This window comes from Sceloporus occidentalis, unplaced genomic scaffold (genome assembly GCF_023333645.1).
Source record: "Sceloporus occidentalis isolate IW3139 unplaced genomic scaffold, rSceOcc1.0.p SCAF_4, whole genome shotgun sequence".
Classification (NCBI taxonomy): Eukaryota; Metazoa; Chordata; class Lepidosauria; order Squamata; family Phrynosomatidae; genus Sceloporus; species Sceloporus occidentalis.
The window spans coordinates 58,695,973-58,716,496 of NW_028316984.1; the positions used below are offsets into that span (position 1 = coordinate 58,695,973).

The following is a 20,524-nucleotide window of genomic DNA, read 5'->3' on the forward strand; positions in this document are numbered from 1 at the left end:
GCCATGTCCAGTGTACAACAGTTTCAGTTTAGTAATCTAAATGTCTCAGGAGAGTTCTGTCTCCTCCATCACCACAAACCGGAGGCCTATCTTCACTGTGTAGAAGAAGACACCAGTAAACAACTTCTGAATTTCTTTTACCATGGAAACTCTGAGCCCAAACAGACAGGCCAAAATAATGCTGCTTCGGGTCACTTTGGAGGTATGCTGTTTAAATGCTGCATGCGTCCTAAGAGGCCAGAAGCCACGCCAAAGCCACACTCCAGTCCTAAGGAATAAATTGCAGCTTTGGTGCAGCTTCTGGCCTCTTAAAATGTGTGCATCATTTAAACAGCATACCTCCAAAGTGACCTGAAGCAATTTTATTCTGGCCTGTGTGTTCAAGCCCTTTATGACAAGGGCATGTAAAATGAACCTTCCTTGAGACTACCCTTCTGTGATGGTGAGATTGCATGCCCCTTTGAGGCAAGAGACTATGCATCCCATTGTGAGAGAAAGACGGAATATAAATCATTGGAACAAACAAATAAATAAATAAACCCTGGTGTCAGTGTTGCTGGTAGGGTCTCCCACATCAGACAGGATTTTGCTGAGCAACTGGACTAAATGTGTCATGCAGCTACTGGGCAACAGCAGTATTTGGAATGGCCACTTAAAACAGGTGAAGGTTCTGTCAGAGAAAGTGGCAGTGACACCATCCCTAACACTTGTTAGTACAACACAGGAGGAGACACTAGAAAACCACTTCTGAATACCTTTTACCATGAAAGCTGTATGATGACTCTGTTGGAATAACACCTATACATTTAGCAACCAAGGATGGCCTTGCATGCTGCTGGAGAGTAATTCAAGGATCAATGAAAGACACTTCCCGATAAAAGCCAACCCCAAATACCTACCAAAAGCTCACAAATGGCTGAGAAGGTAATGAGTAGCAATCCACCAAGATATAGTTTTTTGTGGGTTTTTTGTGCTATGTGGCCATGTTCTAGAAGAGTTTCTTCCTGATGTTTCACCAGCATCTGTGGCTGGCATCTTCAGAGAATGCTTGCCTGGAAAAAGTTGGGTGTATATATATACTGTGTGATCCTGGGAATGCAGAGTGTGTGTGTGTGTGTGTGTGTGTGTGTGTATAACAAACTTTTTCCAGGCAGGATTCTCTGAAGATGCCAACCACAGATGCTGGCAAAATGTCAGGAAGAAACTCTTCTAGAACATGGCCACATAGCCCAAAAAACCCACAGAAAACTATGGATGCCAGCCATGAAAGCCTTCGACTCCACCAAGATCTGTTTAAAAGTTCAGAAAACTCAAGAGAAAAAGTTTCTAAACTGAAACTCTGTTCCATTATCCATAAAGACAAGTGATCTTAATGGCATGGATCACCTTAGCTCCTAATAAAGCTCCTGGCTCCTAAGGTGTTCCTTTTAGGCTTTCAGTAGCTACCATCTTCTGTCTGTTCCTAACTTAAAGGACTAAGGGATAGGGGTAAATGCTTGATGTTCAAAGAGTTTTAAAAAATGAAATAAAAAGAAAAGAAACCTTCTGAAAAACGACTGTTCATTTTGTTCTCTGCCACCCATAGTTAAAAGGATGAAAGAGCTATATTTTTTTATATCACCAGTGTTTGGTTTGTTTTAAGAAAACATCAGAGGAATATATGAAGCCAAAGGTACAACCTCTTCAAAATTATTTCTAGTATATTTTCATTTAGGTTGAAATAATCCATAAATGGACAGGTGGGAAATGCAACAAAAGGTAGCCATATAGAGTACTCCTATTCACTGTTTCAGTCAGGGGGCTATGCCCTGCTCCAGGATACTCCATTCCATTCCATTTCCTTTCTCTGGTTTTTATACACACAAGGAGGGGGGGTATGAGGGAAAAACCAGCATTTCATGGCCTTACTGGATCATTTCAGGTCCTTACTGGATCATTTCAAGTGAGAGTGGGGTGGTTATATCTTAATTGTTGTTGTTGTTTTCCAGCCAATGGTTTTTCTTTCTCTTTAAACTCTGGCTTTTGAACTTTGGAAACAGAAAGAATGGTGTATAGAAAGCTGTAGATCCATTCATGCATTTAGCAAACCTGTGTATTCCACACACAAGAAGGAAGCATGTTACCCACCTACCTTTATTGATGGAAAAACACAGTAGCTGAACAGACCCAGCCTGTGATATCCATGGAGATTCTCCACATAAGGCAGGACCCTGAATTTTCTGCCTGGATAAAAGAGACCTCTAGTATTTGTGTGACAAAAGTAATGAGAAAGGAGATGGGGCAAGAGCTCTCATGTGTGTACACATGCTTACCAAACATCTGAAAAGGCATTGTATGGAATAGACATTATAGTTCTATTATACCGTATTGACCTTGCAGATGGATCCTATCAGAAAGGCTATTTCAAGATAGTGAATCAGTTGGAAAGAAGGTACATTGTGTGCCCACCTACTCTTTGGTCACTTCCATTTCTTCAAGATAAATGTCCCTAGCTTTCAGTTTATATAAGGCAATGCAGATACTTCATTCCTTGAAGTGGTCTGTACTTGCAGAGCTGAGCCAAAACATTTTGCTGCCTGAGATGAAGGCAAGATAATTCTAGAAATTGGTAGGCCTGTCAGAAAAAACTTTCCTTAACACTAGGAAGTAGACTGCTGCTGCACATCAGTATCTTCCACTAGTGGTTACTCTGCCTAATGGCAGAGGCAGCTCTGTGTACTTGGAGAATCACAGTGTCATCATAGTAGCTCCGATGCTACTCAGCTAATTCTTCTACATCCTCACTGGAAATGGAGTGATCATGTTGGACTGCATGGAAGGGGGTTGGACTAGATGAACCTTGTGGTCTCTTCCAACTCTATGATTCTATGATTTTATGTTGATCTTCCTCGTTAGCTTAGCTAACCAACACTAGACATTATTATACTATTTGTTGCCTGTGGGCATCCTTGGTAGTAGTAAGAATTTACCTTAATACCCAGCTTGTTGTTGCTGCTGCTGTTGTGTGCCTTCAAGCCGTTTCCAACTTATGGCGACCCTAAGGTGAAACTATTATGGGGTTTTCATGGCATGATTTGTTCAGAGGAGTTTTGCCATTGCCTTTCCCTGAGGCTGAGAAAGTCTGGAGATTAGCACACTGGTTTCATTCCTGCGCTAGACACAGGATTATACTCACCCAGATGGATTGTATCACACATCTCCATCCCTGGGCAGTACTTATCCTGTACCTGACCCAGGCTTCTCTTGGAGCTTTTAAAAAATGGGATTTTCCTATATTTTAAAAGGCCCGGGAGAAGCCCGTATTGCGTATGGGATGAGTATTGCCAGGGGACAGAGCTGTGCAATACAGTCCATCCCAGTGAGTTTACATCCCACACCTAGCACGGAAATGAAAGCCAGTGCACTAATCTCCTGTGACTTGCCTGAGGTCCCCCAGTGGTTTTCATGGCCAAGCAGGGAATCAAATCCTGGTCTCCAGAGTCATAGTCTAACAATCAAACCATTGCCTTACACTAAAATGAAGAACTGTATAGTTTAATGGTGGCATAAGAGAAAAGATGGGATTTTTATTTAATGCAGACCATACAACTGGGCTAAGCAATAGCCATCTACCATTATATTCAGATAGCAATAGCAGTATCATTTACATTTCTATAGCACTTCATAGTGAACTCATCAGTCTCTAAGCGATTTATAACATATAAACCAATTACCCCCAACAAGATGGGTACTCATTTTATCAACCCACAAAAGGATGGAAGGCTAAGCTAACCTGCAGCCCCCAGGGATCAAACTCATAACATTGTGGCTGCAGTATCAGCATTTAACCACTGCACCACTAGGGTTCCTTTCATCAATAGGGACCTATCCAAATAAGTCATTTCTATCTTCTTTTATTCTTCAAGGTACTAGCAGTGGATTCAGCCTCAGAGATGCATTAATATTGTACTGCACAAAAATGAGACAACACTTTGAGTTCCAGAATTCCCAGCAAGAGACTAATGCTGGATGTAGCATTTCTACCATACTTCTTCCTCTGTCTGCCCTTTCTCCAGAGTAAGTTCCCCCTCTCAAGTTGGAGCTGACAAGTGAGGAATGGGTAGAAATTGACAAGGTGGGGTATTCAGAGAGATTGAAGACAGGAAGGTATTTGCCCTGAGCCTTTGCAAAGCTTGAAAGCTTTAAAGAAAAGATTTGTCTGAACAAGCTTCTCAAATGTTTACAACATCCTTAATTAGTCTAACTGAGCAAGAATTGCATCTTAATACTAATGATGGTAATGGAAGAAATCTCAAATTAAATGCTGAACTGGGAGAAATAATTTATTAGGTAGGCCAGATGTTGCTGGACTCAAATCCTGACTCTGAGGCTTCAGAAAGAATGACATATGGAGAGTCTTCTACTAAGAATCAGCAAAATGTCACACTGTCACAATCTATCACATGTTGGGCTTGTCTGCAATTATTTCAGAGTCTGCAAAGACAGATTGCTATGTCCTCATCAATATAACATATTTTAATAATATCAGAAGATTCCACAGAAGATATCATTCTTGTCATCGAGCACAGGGAGCAATGCTGGATTTACCATAACACTGAGTAAGCCATAGGGGTCCTGGCTATTATGTTACATAATGTTACAGTGTGAACTGCTTCTCCTCAGCATCCCCTCAAGATATTGCAAAAATAGATTGTTATATTTGAGTCTTTAAAGTCCTTAAAGAGGTGACATGGTAATAAAGTATTACATTAAAAAGAAACCACTTTCCCAAACCATAGGTGTAAAATTCCACCCCCAAAATAGGGGGGAAATCTTAGTATTTGTGTATGCAGATGAGCAGCATTTTTTAACTGCAGTCAAATAGGAAGGCGTTCCAGATAGCTTTTCAGTCTATACAGATATTATAATATATTATACTATACTATAATAATTATATGTATTGTATATATTATATAATATGTTGTTGCTGGCCTTCAAGTAGTTTCCAACTATGAACATATGACGAAGCTATCATGGGGCTGTCTGGGGCTGAGAATATGTGGCTCAGCCAAGGTCACCAGGTGAGTTTCCATGGCTGATCTCTGGTCTCCAGGGTCCTAGTCCAATGTTCAAACCGCTACACCATGCTTGCTCATATAATATATATTATAATATTTAACTGAAATCTTTATTGCATATCTTTATACCAAAAAACAAGCCTATATGGATAATACTTTTACCATAGTTACCAAGGAATCTTTCTGCTTCTTTTTAGTTCCTCTTGCAGAACAACAAGAAAAGTTATTGAGAAAAGAGAGGAGAAATGTGGGCACTTAGACATGCTGTTAAACATGTTTCAGGATTCTAATGAATTTAATAAGCTCCCAAGATGCTTCTTACAAAAAGCAGTGAAAGCCACAGAAAATATTAAAGTAATTTTGTTTTCTCTAGCGATAAAGCGTAATCTGTGTGACTTGTAAGATACATCATCAATATTACTAACACTGAAACTCACGGGAGGAAACAATTATTCACTCTGATGCTTTGAAAGATCTCTTCTTCCAATTCAGTGACATGCTTTTGCCTGCACATTGCGGGTGGGAGGGGAAGATTTAAGTCAAACACTATATGAATTATGATTTGCAAAATATATGCTTTCTATGCCAAAAGCTTTAACGGCACAGAAAGAGACAGTCTGAAGGTACTTTCACTTGATTCTGTCACCTAATCAAATGTAATCAGTCAGTGATGTGACTTGGCTGAAGAGAAGGGTCAAGAAAATATGTAGACTGTATTGATTGAAGCAGCCTTTTCCAGACATGGAAAACAATCAACAACTCTGCTTAACAAAGCTATTTCACTCTGTTCACCACTTGTGAGGTTTCCCTTGGGCATATAATAATAATAATAATAATAATAATAATAATAATAATTATTATTATTATTATTATTATTTATATCCCGCCTCTCTACAAAATGCAATCGGGGCGGTTGCAGCCATCATAGTGTTTGAAAGATTCAGCCAAAATGGACAGTTCTTGGCAGTTTTGTTGTTGCTGGTAAATGTAGCAGTTCATCCTGGAAGTCCTTTACAGTTCAATGATTTTATCATTCAGTCTGAAAGGAAGATTTCAGGGTCTTAAGAATCTCAAAAGTGCTGGATCTAAACAAAGGCTCATCTAGTCCAGAATTCTCAAAGCAGCCCAAGACTTTTTACTGTGTGAGGCTGTTCAGCAAATGGCACCCCTACCCTCAGAAGTCACGGTATGCAGTAGTACCCAAAGCCAATTATTTTGGCTCCCAAGGGAAAGACTCCCACAAGACTTAGCAGCAAAATTCCTAACAGTATGTATAGAATAATAAAAAAGTTAATAACATTTACTACCTTTTCATGTTATCATGAATCAGCAACCGGAGACAGCTGTCTTCCTCTGCTTGCGGTTAAAGCCAGCCTTGTTTAATCATGGGCCTGTTACAGACTGCCAAAATAAAGCTGCTTCGAGTCTTTTTGGAGGTATGCTGTTTAAATGATGCATGAATCCTAAGAATCCAGAAGCTGCACCAAAGCTGCACTCCAATGCTTAGGAATGGAGTGTGGCTTTGGTGCGACCTCTGGACTCTTAGGACCCATGCACCATTTAAATAGCATACCTCCAAAGAGACCCAAAGCAGCTTTATTTTGGCAGTCTGTAACAGGCCGTATACACTTTTCTTGAGTCATATATAAGGATGTCCCTGAACTCTGTCCATGTCATGGCTTAGCAGAACCCTTAAAACATAGGTGCCTTTTACTTCAGATCAATCCCTATATCTTATGTTAAAATTCAGACTTTCATCATAATGGAACTTGCAGCTCAGCTACCAGTAAAACCAGGTTAAACTTTCCATAGCATGACCAAATGCATATAAATCAAGCACTTTTTCTTATTGTACATCACTTGAGTGCTTTTCAAATCATGCAAAATAACCAGGACTAAATTGAATAAGCTGCCATATTTGTAAATCAGAAAGGATGTGTGGTGTAACAGTTAGAGTGCCTTTTCCCTATTCTGTTCTTCTGAGACAGAACAAGTTAAAAGTTCAAATAACAGTGGAGACAGAAGTGGTGTCAAATAGACTGACTACAGGCCCATGTTGCACTGTTCTTGACTTCCTTCTTGACCCTCCCCACACTTTCATGTGTTTGGGGAAGGCAGGCAGGCAATGCCAGCTGCAACAGCAGAACCTGGGTACACTTGATGTTGAAGCTCCCAGGAACATTCTGGCAACACAGCTGCCCACCCCAAGACTCCATGGTGGGATGGATGAAAAGGAAGGAGGGGAAGAAGATGGGTAAAGAGGTTGGAGATGAAAGGATGGCAATGATTTGCAGAGAAGAGGAGAATTTGGAAGAGAAATATCAGGGCTGGTAAAAAAAAAAAATCCTGTTTTCAGCTCTGTCAATACACTGCATCTTACAGTTTCTGGTGAAAGCATCCAAAAGAGAAACAAGTAGGACAGGGCAGCAGGGAGGAGTCAATGCCATTTGCCTGCCTTTCTCCTCTTACCTACCCCCATACCATAGGAGTGATACCCCCATACAGGAGCAGCACTGAGTAAGAGGTTTCTGGAAAGCCACTTGGCTTGTGGCTTGGAAGCAAGGAGAGACTAGTGTCCACACTACACTCTGGCTGAGAGACAGCTAAACTCACTCTCCCGTTCACTGTTCTGCCTGGCAATGGATTGAGAAGTCTTGCATTTACTTCTCCCTACATCCCATTCTTGAACTGACCACCTCACCTAGGTATGCCTCATGATATGTCTGGCCCACAGCATTTTCATCACATAGCAACCAAGCAGTTCCCACTAGAGATGACAGCCCTAGTTGTAGAAGGGAATTTAAAAATCATTTGAGTGCAAGAACAGCTAGAGTATGAACAGCTATTTTGCTTTTACTTTCTGGAAAAAAAACTTCCATCTAAAATTATTTCTACTAGTACACATTTCCTTGGGACTCTTTATCTTTTCTGGTAGAAACAGAGATGCTAGATTGTTATCTAACTGTATCTGAAAGTGTACGCTTCTTTAGGGTGTGGGCCAATCACAGTTTGCAGAAGAGTTTCAATAGAGCAAAGACATGGGATAACCACTGGTTGTGATGCCATTCCACCCTCCAAAGGAATTCTTTATCTGTTGTTTATATTCTGTTTCACAACCAGAGGTGGTCATCATACCCAAAATATTGGATATACTCTCTTTCAAATAACATTCATCAGAATGCAGGCAATGCCTTCTTTTTCATTATACAATATGCACAATGGCTCTGTGCATTTATGAATCTTTCCAGTAATGTATTCAAGTCTTTTACTCCAAGTGTCAAGTCAAGTCTCAAGCCTCTACCTTCAGTTCAAGTCTCTCAAGTCCTCAAGTTCAAGATACTTTCAACTCAAGACTCAAGTTGAGCCTCAAGTTTGGGAACCAACTTGAACAGAATAAAAAAGGAGATGCAGGGATGGAGTTTTAATGGCTAGAAAATCAAGATGTGCACGCTGGCCCGTTCCACATGGGCAAAAAGTATGTACTAGGTACGTACTAGGGTTACGAAAGGGCGTACCTTCCGGACGCCCTAACCCTAGTAGGTACCTAGTACGTACAAGATGGCGGTGCCCTATAGACATGGGCACTGCCATTTTGATGGTGCGGACTCTTAGCGTTCTTCTGCATTTCACGGCGCAGAAATGATGCCCGAAGTGTGCCATTGGCGCCTTGCGGCATCATTATTGCGCTGCAAAAAGAAGCTGCTTTGCGGCTTCTTTTTCCACTGCCGGGAACCCTCCCCATTTGGAGGCTGAGGCTTCCTGGAGGCGGAAACGGAGGCACCGGCAGACCGCCCTTTTTGGGCAGTCTGTAAAGCGCCAAAGTTAGGTTTAAAAAATTCAAAGACGAGCTCAGACATTACTTAAACAAAGCTGTGCTGATAATCAAATTTATTAAAATTGTATTTTAGAAAAACTATTTTTTCCCAAAAGATTTGCCCCCAGCCTCATGGTTAGTTCCTTCACTGACCAAAGACTGAAACCTTGGTTGAATCTGATTAAGTATGGGACAGTACATATGGGTGGGAAAATGCCACCCCTTTTTGCTGCATAGCATTGCCACGGCAACCAAACGGCGAGGCACCACTGCATAGCAAAAAAGTAGCTGCCTAGAGCGGCTCCTTTTTGCGATGTCGTAAGATTCCACCTCAACATTAAGAGGAACTTCCTGACATTAAGGGCTGTTCAACAGTGGAACAAACTCCCTAGGAGTGTAGTTGAGTCTCCTTCCTTAGAGATCTTTAAACAGAGGCTGGATGGCCATCTGTTGGGACTGCTTTGATTTAGATTTCCTGTATGGCAGGGGGTTGGACTGGATGGCCCTTGTGGTCTCTTCAAACTTTATGATTCTATGAGCTGCATCACAGCCCTTAAGATGCCACTCCCTGGAATAGGTGTGTGGGCGCTAAGACGCCCACATATCATCAACTCGCCCCCTGTGTGGGTGGTGCCGCGAAATAGTGGTGCTGCCTGTGCATAGTAGGGCTCAGGAGCGTGCAGTTGATGCATGCTCCCGAGCCCTACTATCACCTCCAAGACACCTCTTCCTGGCAGTGTGTACCGGGCCTTAAGTACAGAACTGGTGAAGTTCTGATACAATCTTTTGTTTGAATGTACTGGTTTCATCTTCATTGTTCCTCCCAATCATTCTCTAATCCTCCCACTCCTCATCCTCCCAATCCATCCTTTCTCCAGGGATTGAGGGAAGGCTTGGGAGGAAGAGGAGTGGGGAGCTGAGCTAGGGCTGGGAAGGTGTTTACAATCTGGCTGAGGCACTGTGGTGGCAAGGTGGGAAAAAGAGTGATAACTGGCATGGTTGGAAAGACGGGTTATTTATCGGAGGCGTGAGAGGATGATCCATAGACTGGAAAGATGTTTAAAATCTGGTAAGATATTACTGAACCAAGGCCAGAAAGATGATGACTAAAAATATACAAATTATTAGTCTAGTCAAGTCAGTGCATCATTTATTGCTGAATCAAATCCAATTCAAATCATTAAAGTAACTAGAGTCCAACATGAGTCCAAGTCAATCAACTCAAGTCTACATCTCTGATTCTCTCACCTTCTCTTACTGGATGGTAAGCATCCTGTTTACCATCTGGTTGGGACTTCAACATTGGACTGCTCTTTGATGTTTCTTGCAATATACTCAAAATCTGCTATGTTTTCCTAAACTAAATCAGGCCCTTTTAGCCTGCCTTTTCCCAGATAGATAGATAGATGGATAGATAGATAGATGGCAATATCATAGAGGAGGCTGTCATTCCATGTCCCTAGTTATCTGAAATGTCTCCCTATTTCAAGATGAAAGAGTAAAGTCTTTATTTTTGAGCTGAAAGGAAGTCACAGAGACCAATGTTTCTTGTAGACTTTCCTACCACAGGAATTTCTCAGATCATCAAGAACACTGAGTTCTTGAATTTCAAGCATGGAATAAAAGCAATGTTACTGGAGCAACATCAGACTGTTTAATTCATACCTAAGGGCTAGAACTAGAACAGCTCTGTGGTCACCATGAATATTTCTCTAACATCATTGCAAATGTTGCACTGTTTTTAACATAGCTGGAAGAGAGATTATTTTAGATATTGAGACTGGTTTAGTGAGAATGCATCCATCTCCTATTGCTTGCATGTACTTTTCAGTCTGACATAAAATTCAGGCAAAGACCACCATTCAATCATGCTACAAGCACTGAAGTAGATCTTTTAACATCTCATCTGTAGAAAGTGTTCATGACAGCAGTTCTTTCTAACACATCATCACATTCCTCCTCTCTGTTTACAAAAATATCCAAAATCTATATGTGTGAACACCTTCAAGTCACCTGTCAATTTATGATGGCCACATGAATTCTAAAGGGTTTTCTTTGGCAAATTGTACACCATGGGCAGGTTTACTTTATCCATTTTATTATGTACAGCACTGTGTACATCTACAGCGCTATATAAATAAAGAATAATAATAATAACAATAATAATAATAATAATGAATATTCCGAGTTGGTTTTGCTAGTTCCTTCCTCTGAAATCCAGCCTACAGCACCTGGTATTCATTGGTGATCTCTCATCCAAGGACTAACCAGAACTGATCCTGCTTAGCTTCCAATATCAGACAAGATTTGGTGCCTTTTTCAATTTGCATCAACAGAATTCTTCCAAATTGTTTCTATTCCAGTGCAAGAATTGTAAGTCAGTATTTCTCTTATTTATTAATTCCATCTAAAAATCTCTTTCTTTTTTCAGATATATCATATTTTTAGACATTGTGATGATGTGCTCTCAGAAAGGAACATGGAAGTACTGCAAAATATTAAAAGTATACTATAGAGTTTAAAAACATCCAGACAAAATCTGGGGAAAATTAATAAAATGATATGCCATGCTGAGAATATATATAGCATGTTGCTTGGAATACATACATCTATTTACTAAGTACAGAGCTTGGAAAGTTACTCTGGAAAAGAACAAGTGGTTACTCATACACTTTAAAGCACTGCAAACATACTTAGGGGCCGTACAGACCGCCCTGAAAGGACGATCTGCATCCACTCCTTTCTGCTGTCGTGGGACGCTGCAGCAGCCAAACCGTACGGCGTTCCTCCACAATAAAAAAACCTGCTGAAAGCATGTTCTTTTTGTATTATGCTCCACATACCATGACTGCACCTGTCATGCGTCCGTGATGTAAGCTCAGTACCCTGAGGTGCAAATGCAGTGCCATGCTTGCGTCATGCACGTGCGCCCCGTATGGACAGCGCTGTGTAAAGATGGTGCCATCCATACATGGTAGGGTTCTGGAGCATGCGGATGCTGTCTGCTCCGGAACCCTAGAATTGGCCCCAGGCTGCCACGAAGCGGCAGTCTGTACTGGGTCTATGTTACCATTAGAGTTGTAAACTGTAAGGAAGAAATTCTTACATTCTTGTTATTCAAAAGTAACTAGAATTGTTGTTGTTAACTACAAGTTAACTGCAAGTGAACAGCTGCAAGTTGTTAACTATTGTTAACAACTCAAGTTGACCCTGAATCATGGAGATCCTGTAGATTAGACATCCCCAAGCCTTGCTATCCTACTTGTTCTATTCAGGTCCTACAAACTCAGGCCCATGTCCTACCTGATTGAGTTTATCCATCTGCTGTGTGGTCTTCCTCTCTTTCTGCTACCCTCTACCTTATCTAGCATTATTATATTTTCCAATGACAATGCCTTTTCTTGATGTGACCAAAGTACAACAGCCTCAATGTGATCATCTTGACTTCCAGGGCGACTTCAGGCCTGATCTGTTCAAGTACCCATTGGTTTGTCTTTTTGGATGTCTACAGTATCCACAGCACTATTTTCCAGCACCACATCTCAAATGAGTTGATTTTCTTTCTCTCCCTTTCTTCACTGCTCAGCTCTCACATCTCTTCATGGTGATGGGGAATACAATGGTTTGGATGATTTTGGCTTTAGTGCTCAGTTGTATATCTTTATTCTTTAGGCTCTTGGTGAATTCTTTCATAGCTGGCCTTCCCAGGTTACTTTAATTAGTTTTTAAAACAAATACCAGAATGCTATGGGAGGGTTGCCTGTGGTAGAAAATACATGCAAGCAGTAAACACACAAACTCCTGTAACTCTACAAGCAACTACAACAGAGTTGTACCAAAATAAAAAAGAGCTATAAAATAAAAATAAAAATAAAAAGAGGGGCATTATCCCTTGCTATGTCATAATCATGATGTAATTTGGTTATGATTAAGTTCTGTGTGTGGGGGGGGGGGATTACTTGCAAACAACTAGTGACTTCTGAGCTCTGCTGATGCACAGACTCTCTACCAACAGCACAGCCCTGAGCACAGCATACCAGCATAAGCCACATTCCCTATTTAGAGACACTTACTTTTCTCCCTAATTTACTACCTGTGGGGAGATTTGAAATATGTGTCACTCCTGGCAGTTCCAGTCTGAAGTCTACAGCCCAGAATTTTGTCAGCTCAATGTACTGTCTTATTCTGATTAATGTGTGAATTGCCTCTGTGTCTTTTCCTGGAAGACTGTTGGATACAAAGAAAAATGACCTCCTCATTCCATATTGTGTGCTATAAAGAAAATGTAACCAAATGTAAAGAAAATGAACCTCAAGAAAATAACTTGACAGAGGAAGGGTAGTTACCATATGAGCCCTTCATCATTGACGTTACTGAACATTTGTGTTTATATGGAGTCAGTCTTCCATGAGAAAATAATGCCATGGTGGTGGGAATCAAAAGAAAATACTGACAGTAATAAAATGAAATTTCAGGGGAAAGGCACTAAATCACAAGACAGCAGGTTGACAGTGCTTATGCTAATTTTTGAAGTTTCATCCCTTCTGAATCAGTCTTGATGCCTCATGTAAAATCACTCTCAAATCGCTGATGAGTGAAAGTATATTATTCCAGACAAATATGTGATGCAGAGAATATACATATTAGTTGTGATGAATCTCACCCAATCACCAATGAAATCAATGGAAAAACTTCATATTTATTTTGAAAGCTCATTATGATTTGCTACAATTTTATTTTCAAGGCGTATGGCAAAGTAAAATGGGCCATAACTCAGTAGGCATTTATGCATGTGTGTTACTGTGCACTGCATTATGGCCATTTTCTTTAAACCATTTCATAAAGAAATTCAGTGGTAGAATACTGATCCCACCCATCTTAAATAAAAACATATAAAAATCCGAAATAGTGACAGAAATGAGTATGAGTGTAACAGAAATTTCAGGAAACTTAAATTTCTAGGATTTGCAGAGCAATAGGATTGGCAAGGATTGGCAAGAGGACCTAGTAATTGAAAATCCATAAGTTTATTTCCAATTGTCGACAAAGGAAAACAATGAACTCAGTGGAATTCAAGTTCCAAAAGCTGAGACCCCGAACAAGACAAAATGGCTCTTTTTATATTATTCAAGACAAAGAAGCTTCTTCAATACACCTGATTGGCTAATTACAATTTAAACATACAGAATTCTTACAATCAGAACAGAAATACATGCATACATTAAAACTGCATCATCACTCCTTACCCCCTCCTGTAGGAATTCAGTGGCTTTCCTCCTAACCTTGCTTCTGAATGTCAACTATGTGTCCTTATCTCAGTAGTTTATGTTATGTCTTTTTACTGGTGCCAGCTTCCATCCAGGTCAAGACGCACTCCTTATTCCTTTGCTCTAGTTTTTCTAAACTCCAAGCCTTTATTTCAAAAACCATCTCTCTGGCTGACAAAGGTGACTCCATCTTTCTATAGTTTTTTATTTCAACAAGGAATATTTCCACCACATGAGTATACGTATGCATACATGTAGGTATTTTGTGGTTTTGTATGTGTTTGCAGTACTGTATTTTGGCTTGAGGAAGAATAGTACATTGCATGGATATGGTGTTATTCATCAAAAAGGGAAATAAAATTACTTGTAAAAAGAAAAAAGAAAGAAAGTTTTCCATTCAGACTTCAATCCAGTTGTTTGCAGCACGAATGTTTAAAATTATCTCTCCCAGTGCTCTACAGAATTATAGTTCTACGATTCCACTTCAACTGCCACGGTTCAATCCAACTGTGTAGTCGAAGCTCATGTGGAACATAGAAACACTTTACCACATAAGGAATGTTGTAACCCATATCATTGGTGGCTTACCATGTACAGAAACACATATTTCCATGTACTGCCAGTTCTAATTCTCACCATTCTTGACACACATTCACTCCCCAGATCACTTGTAATGTAGAATTGTGTCACAGGGAGTATATCGGATATAAGAGTGTAATGTTCTTGTTCTATTTAATATAAAACAAATGGTGATGTCCAACAATTGTATTGTTCTATGGCAGTGGTTTCCAAATTCTGATCCTCCAGGTGTTTTGCACTTCAGCTCCCTGAAGCCCAGCAAGCTTGGCCAATTGGCAGGAATTCTGGGAGATAAAGTCCAAAACATCTGGAGGACCAAAGTGCTATACAACACAGTTCTATTCAACACAGCCATCATCAAGTGCTAGATAACAGGAAAACTAGTAAAATGGAAGTAAAGATTTTTGTTTTAAGGATTAAGTGGTAATGTGACTGGTCATTGTTTTAGATGTTATAATGCATTTCTCTTCTTCTCACAATATTCTCAAGTTCTACCAGAAGAATTGATTCAGGACAGACTTCTTTAATGGAGTAGTTATAATAAAATCTATATGTACTACTTTTTTATGTATTTAGTCCCCTAGTTTTGATCTATTGATATAGTTTTGATCTAGCAGAGTAATCAAATCAGTAAGGCAGAAGCTGAACAACAAACAGTCTACACACACACCTACACAAAGAGGGTCTAGCAGAGAAAATAAATCTGTTTATTTCTTTTCTCTGCTAGACCCTCCCTGTGTAGGTGTGTGTGTAAGACTGTTGTTCAGCTTCTGCCTTACTGATTTGATTACTCTGCTAAGAAATACTGTCAGCCTTCATTATCCACGGATTTTTTATCCACTGATTTTTTTATCCATGGATTCAAGCATCCACTGATTGAAAATATTCAAAATATTATAAATTCCAGATAGCAAACCTTGATTTTCCATTTTTTATAAGGGACACCATTTTGCTATGCCATTATATTTAATGGGACTTGAGTATCCATGGATTTTGTTATCCACGGGGGGTCCTAGTACCAAACCCCAGCAGATAAAAAGGGCCCACTGTATACACTACTACCTCATATTTTGCAATAAATTGTTAGTTTTCTTTATGAAATAAAGAAAAGTAGCTTTATTACAAATTACTTGTGCTTAATCAAACAGATGATGTAATGGAGGACACAGAGGGATGAAAGAGGAAACAGCTGCAGGTTACAGTGTAGCAGGAAGAGAGGCAGTGTGACAATGCAAACAGGGAGCCAGCAAATATCCAAAGTCGCATCCAGTGAGCACAGGCATGCAAAGATTGCTAAATAACAAAATCAGCCAAGGTGTAGGTTGTACTTAGCAACAACTTTTTGAATGTTCCTACATGCACCTTATTATTCTTTTCTATTTCTATTCACACTTCCTTTTTAGGAGAAAGCAACAAAAGCACATCATTCCTTCTTGGAATGTTTGATGGATTAGTGATATTGATTAACAAGCTTTGGGCAGCGATGTGAATTTCTCACTTAATCTCACAGGCATGTTTGTCCATTTTAAAACAAAATCAGTGTCGAGATAACAGGTGTAAGGTCAAAGGCCTGAAAAGTCTCCTTTTAATAGATGGCTACACTTGTTAAGGAAAGAAGTGAATCATAAAGCCATGGTTATGTCATAAATCATAGCTAGTTCATGGAGAATGATTTCATTTCTTTTCTTGTCCAGGAACATTTCTCTGCTTCACTTAGCAGCATTTTACCATGGACAGCACACTGAAAGGCAAGATTGGGTAGCATTCTGTGTAGTGCATGCTAATGGCACTGAAAGGCCTTATACCAATAACGTTTCCAACTTGGAAGAATTAGATGCAATCAGCTAAACAAAAGGACAGTGATTGGTCCTGAGTTCCAGCTTTGGAGAACTGTGCTCAGACTTCAAACACATGTATTAAGCAATTGTAATACAGAAGAGTATATTGGGCGATTAGATTAATTTCTAGAATGTTGCATATTGTTCATATGGATCAATCAACCCAAGGTCATTTTGGGAATGAATCACCTTTGTTGTTGCTTGGGTAAAGCCAAACCTGAATTTTGAAAGATTTTATGGAAGAACTGGATTACATTTAAAAAGCAATTGGCACTACTAGCATTTTATAACCTTGTTGAAAAATGCTCTTCTCATTATGTGCTTTCACTTTAATGGTAGGAGGGGCATGAAATTTAGAGTGCTTAAACACAGCAGCTCACTATTTTCTGATAGCAGATCAGCAAGGACTCTTTTAGTGAAAATAACAACATGTTTAGAGATGTTACAGGTCAACAACTTCCTACTGGTGTGTATAGCTAGCTGCAATGACCGCATAGGTCACACTGTTATATTAGAAAGAGAAGGTTTTGGTGGGAAAGTATACTCTTACAAACACTGCCATGCCATTATAATCATATGCATGATTATGTTATGATAGAAGGCATCTGATGAGGTCAATTTTAGATAAGAAAAGCTTATAACACAATAAGCATACTGTTATAAATGCCTGCATAATTCTTCCTTAGATGACTTTACAGAATAGTAGGCTAAAAACCTAACAACAGTTGTCAGTTTGTGCCTGTAAAAAGTGCCACAAGGTGCTACTATTATTGACAAATTATTTGTGTCAGAAATAACACAGTTTACTATATTGTAAAATACTATACTATAATACTGTATTATAGTTTGCATCCACCATAACACAAATAGTTAAAAGGGAGTGTGATTGAAATTTCTTCCCATCTCTGTATTGCTAGAAACAGTCTCAGGTTTTCCTAGACCACTCTCCTAGACAGCTTTGGGGGTGCACAAAAGAAGGCACCTCCTTTGACCTACCTCTCATTTCCACAAATGGAATCAGTTCCCACAACAAAACCAACCCACTGTATCCTGTTTTCAAAAATCTTCTCAGCATTTTACCATTTGGCAACAAAAACTGTCTCAATTCAAATTAAATATCTGGATTTATAAAAGAGAGTATCCAACATGTATACTTTATATCAGCTAAGAAACTGAACCTTTGCTGGCACATACAGCAGAAGAGAGGTAACTACATTGGTTGGAGACCATTTTATTCTCAGAGTTGGGTGTCATTGCCAGGAAGTTTCTCTGCAATATAGTCTTCAAAAAGGAAATCTTCCAAATTTGTAACAGGAAACAGATTTCATTCAAACCAATGGTGCCCAAATGTAATTCTTTCCTATATATTTTGTAACTGAATAAAGGTCATGTATTCATGTGAGGCAAAATAAAATGCTACCCTTGAAAAGTCTCTTGCAGTGAGGATGTGGGGTCTTCTCCATTCCTGACACCAGCTGCTCTGTCACATAGTTGTACATATGATGTATGAAAGTGAAATGTTCTTTCCACCATCTATAATGCACTGAAATGCATGACAACCACCAGGGTCTTTGCTGTACAAAGGGTCTAATGTCGCAGAACAACTTTCCATTAAAATTTTGATTTATCTGTTAGTCTAATTATATAGATGGTACAGCTGCAAAAAATATAACATATTCAATTAAACATAAAGGCCTAAATCCAAATGTTTGCCTCAACTAAGAATTGGTTCTAGAACAGAACCAATGAATCAATGGAATTTACAGCCAGTAGATAGCAGCATGAAAAGCCGGCTTCAAGATGATGCATGCCCCTAAGATGTGGGCCAACTTTCAGGCACTCCAGTGGCATGGCATTTACATGCTGCAGGAGCACTATAAAGCCATGGCATTACAGGAAAATCCAGCTTTTTGCCAGTGCAAAAAGGAGTGGCATTTTGCCGCTTCTTTTTGGGTGAGCAAGAAGGTAGATTGGAGCTGTGGCATGCAATTGCTGCAGCCCTGATCCATCTTTCTCAGGGGCAGCTTGAAGACACCCCTTCATGATGATCTGTTCCACCTATTAGTTACATAAGTGTTGACTTACCAAGATTTCATTGATTTAATCACTCTTTTTACTCTGGATCTAGGCCAGAACAACTGGATCTAGGCCATAAGAGTCACAGAAAAGGCTGCCTTGTAAATATGGAGGCCAGCATACATGCCTCTGAAAATAGGACTGGGGGTTTATTTATTTCCTCTTATCAAGGCTGTTAGGGAGCATTTGCTTTTGAAAATCAAGTACTGGAACAGTCTCAGAGAATATAGTAGACAGAATAGCCTCAGACAGTACTGCAAATAAAGGATTTAAATGCATCTCTCCCCATCTGCTGTCAAGGTGCCAGCTACTACCTCCAAATTCCAATCTCACCTCTGTTCTCTCCATCACTGCTGTTCATCTGTCTGAGGCACCTATTTATTCACACCACATTTCTAGTAAACTGCTGTTCACTCCAGGGTTGACATTTCCTTGTCACCCTGATCAGCTAGCTGTGTGTTTTGGCAATGGTGTGGCTTAAATGTGACACCAAGGATAGATTCTGTATCCATAAAGTTGGATATTAAGTTTGAACCTCGCAGCTGTTCTTTCACATGGAAGCCTTGTCCTTTCCTATGTATTACACACTGAGGAGAAAACTGTGTATCTGAAAAGTTATTGGAATGAACAACATAAAAGAGTAACTGAAATGCTATGAAGAGCTGTACTTTCTTATGGCAAGGACTATTTACTACTGTTGTAGTCATAGTTGTAGTTGTCATTCTTGTTACTGCTGCTGTTATTATGTCCCTTCAATTCCAGTTTTTGGCAATCCTATTGTGGAGATTTCACGGCAAGATTTATTCAGAGGAGGTTTGTACTGTCGTCCTCTTAGGCTGAGAGAGAATGACTCATCCAAGTTCACCCAGTGGGGTTTCATGACTCAAGTGGGATCCAAACGTGGTCTCCTGGAGCTCTAGAGCAACACTCAAACTGCTACACCACACTAGTCATCACATCTATATAACAACTCACTTGTGACTATCAATGTCACTCTTCCTAACAAGGTAGAGCAGATGGCATTCCTCTCTTCACTTCACTTCAAAAAAAAAAAAAATTGAAAAGATGAAGAGGGCACTCCATGTTTTTTTATTTCAAACCAGGAAAGAAATAAGCTGGAGCAGCACCTCCATATAAATAGGCATTTGAATGAACCATCCACTTTACAATTTGTGTAGCATAGGGATCAGATGCTTCTATTCATATGCCATATGAGGACTGGATTTACCAGTATTGTATGAATCCATTCAAGATCCTCTCATAATTTCTTGAATTCTTAAATCTCTACTTTCCAGGAATTTGAGTGAAATGGAACCCAGATTCTTTGACTTTGATTGAAAGTGCAACCCTCTAGACTGAGTGATCTCACCTATACTTAGTCCGTCCAGTGATCAGCAGTTGTCCATCACTGCCTAGCACACTTCTGCAGCTTCAGGGATTCACCAGTGATGCAGAATTGATCAGCACTATGGTTACTTTCTCTGTGGTGGCATGGCATCTTCTACAGGACTGTCATCAATCAAATGCCACTGCACCAAATGGGTTTACTAGTATCATCTGTATGCTAGGAGAGGATCAGCTGCTTGGTCCCAACTGGCAGCAACCATTTAAAAAAAAAATCCATAGTGCAATGCAATGGAGTACATTATTAGTGGTGCTGGGCAACACAATTGAAACTATACAGTATGCTCAGACAAATCTAATGTCATCCCGGATTGTCACATTAGTGAGGGACATACTGATCCTCTTCTAAAAAAGCCATTTAGGCAGTGTAGTTACGTGGCAGACAATGGGAAAGAGAGAACAGAGCTTGTAAAATCAGATTTTAGAAAGTAATTCATGATGTGATACATTATAAAAGCCCCTACAAAATGAACTCTTTATGGTACATGT

General features: G+C 39.8%; 1 long non-coding RNA gene across 1 annotated transcript in view; it reads right to left on the reverse strand.

Annotated features, from left to right (window-relative positions):
• Positions 1–2,181: 2,181 nt before the first annotated feature.
• Positions 2,182–20,524, reverse strand: part of LOC149313893 (uncharacterized) — an 88,063-nt gene continuing 69,720 nt past the window's right edge. Inside the window, exon 4 of the long non-coding RNA XR_016280877.1 lies at positions 2,182–2,223. This is a non-coding gene — a long non-coding RNA (uncharacterized LOC149313893). The remainder of the gene's footprint in view (positions 2,224–20,524) is intronic.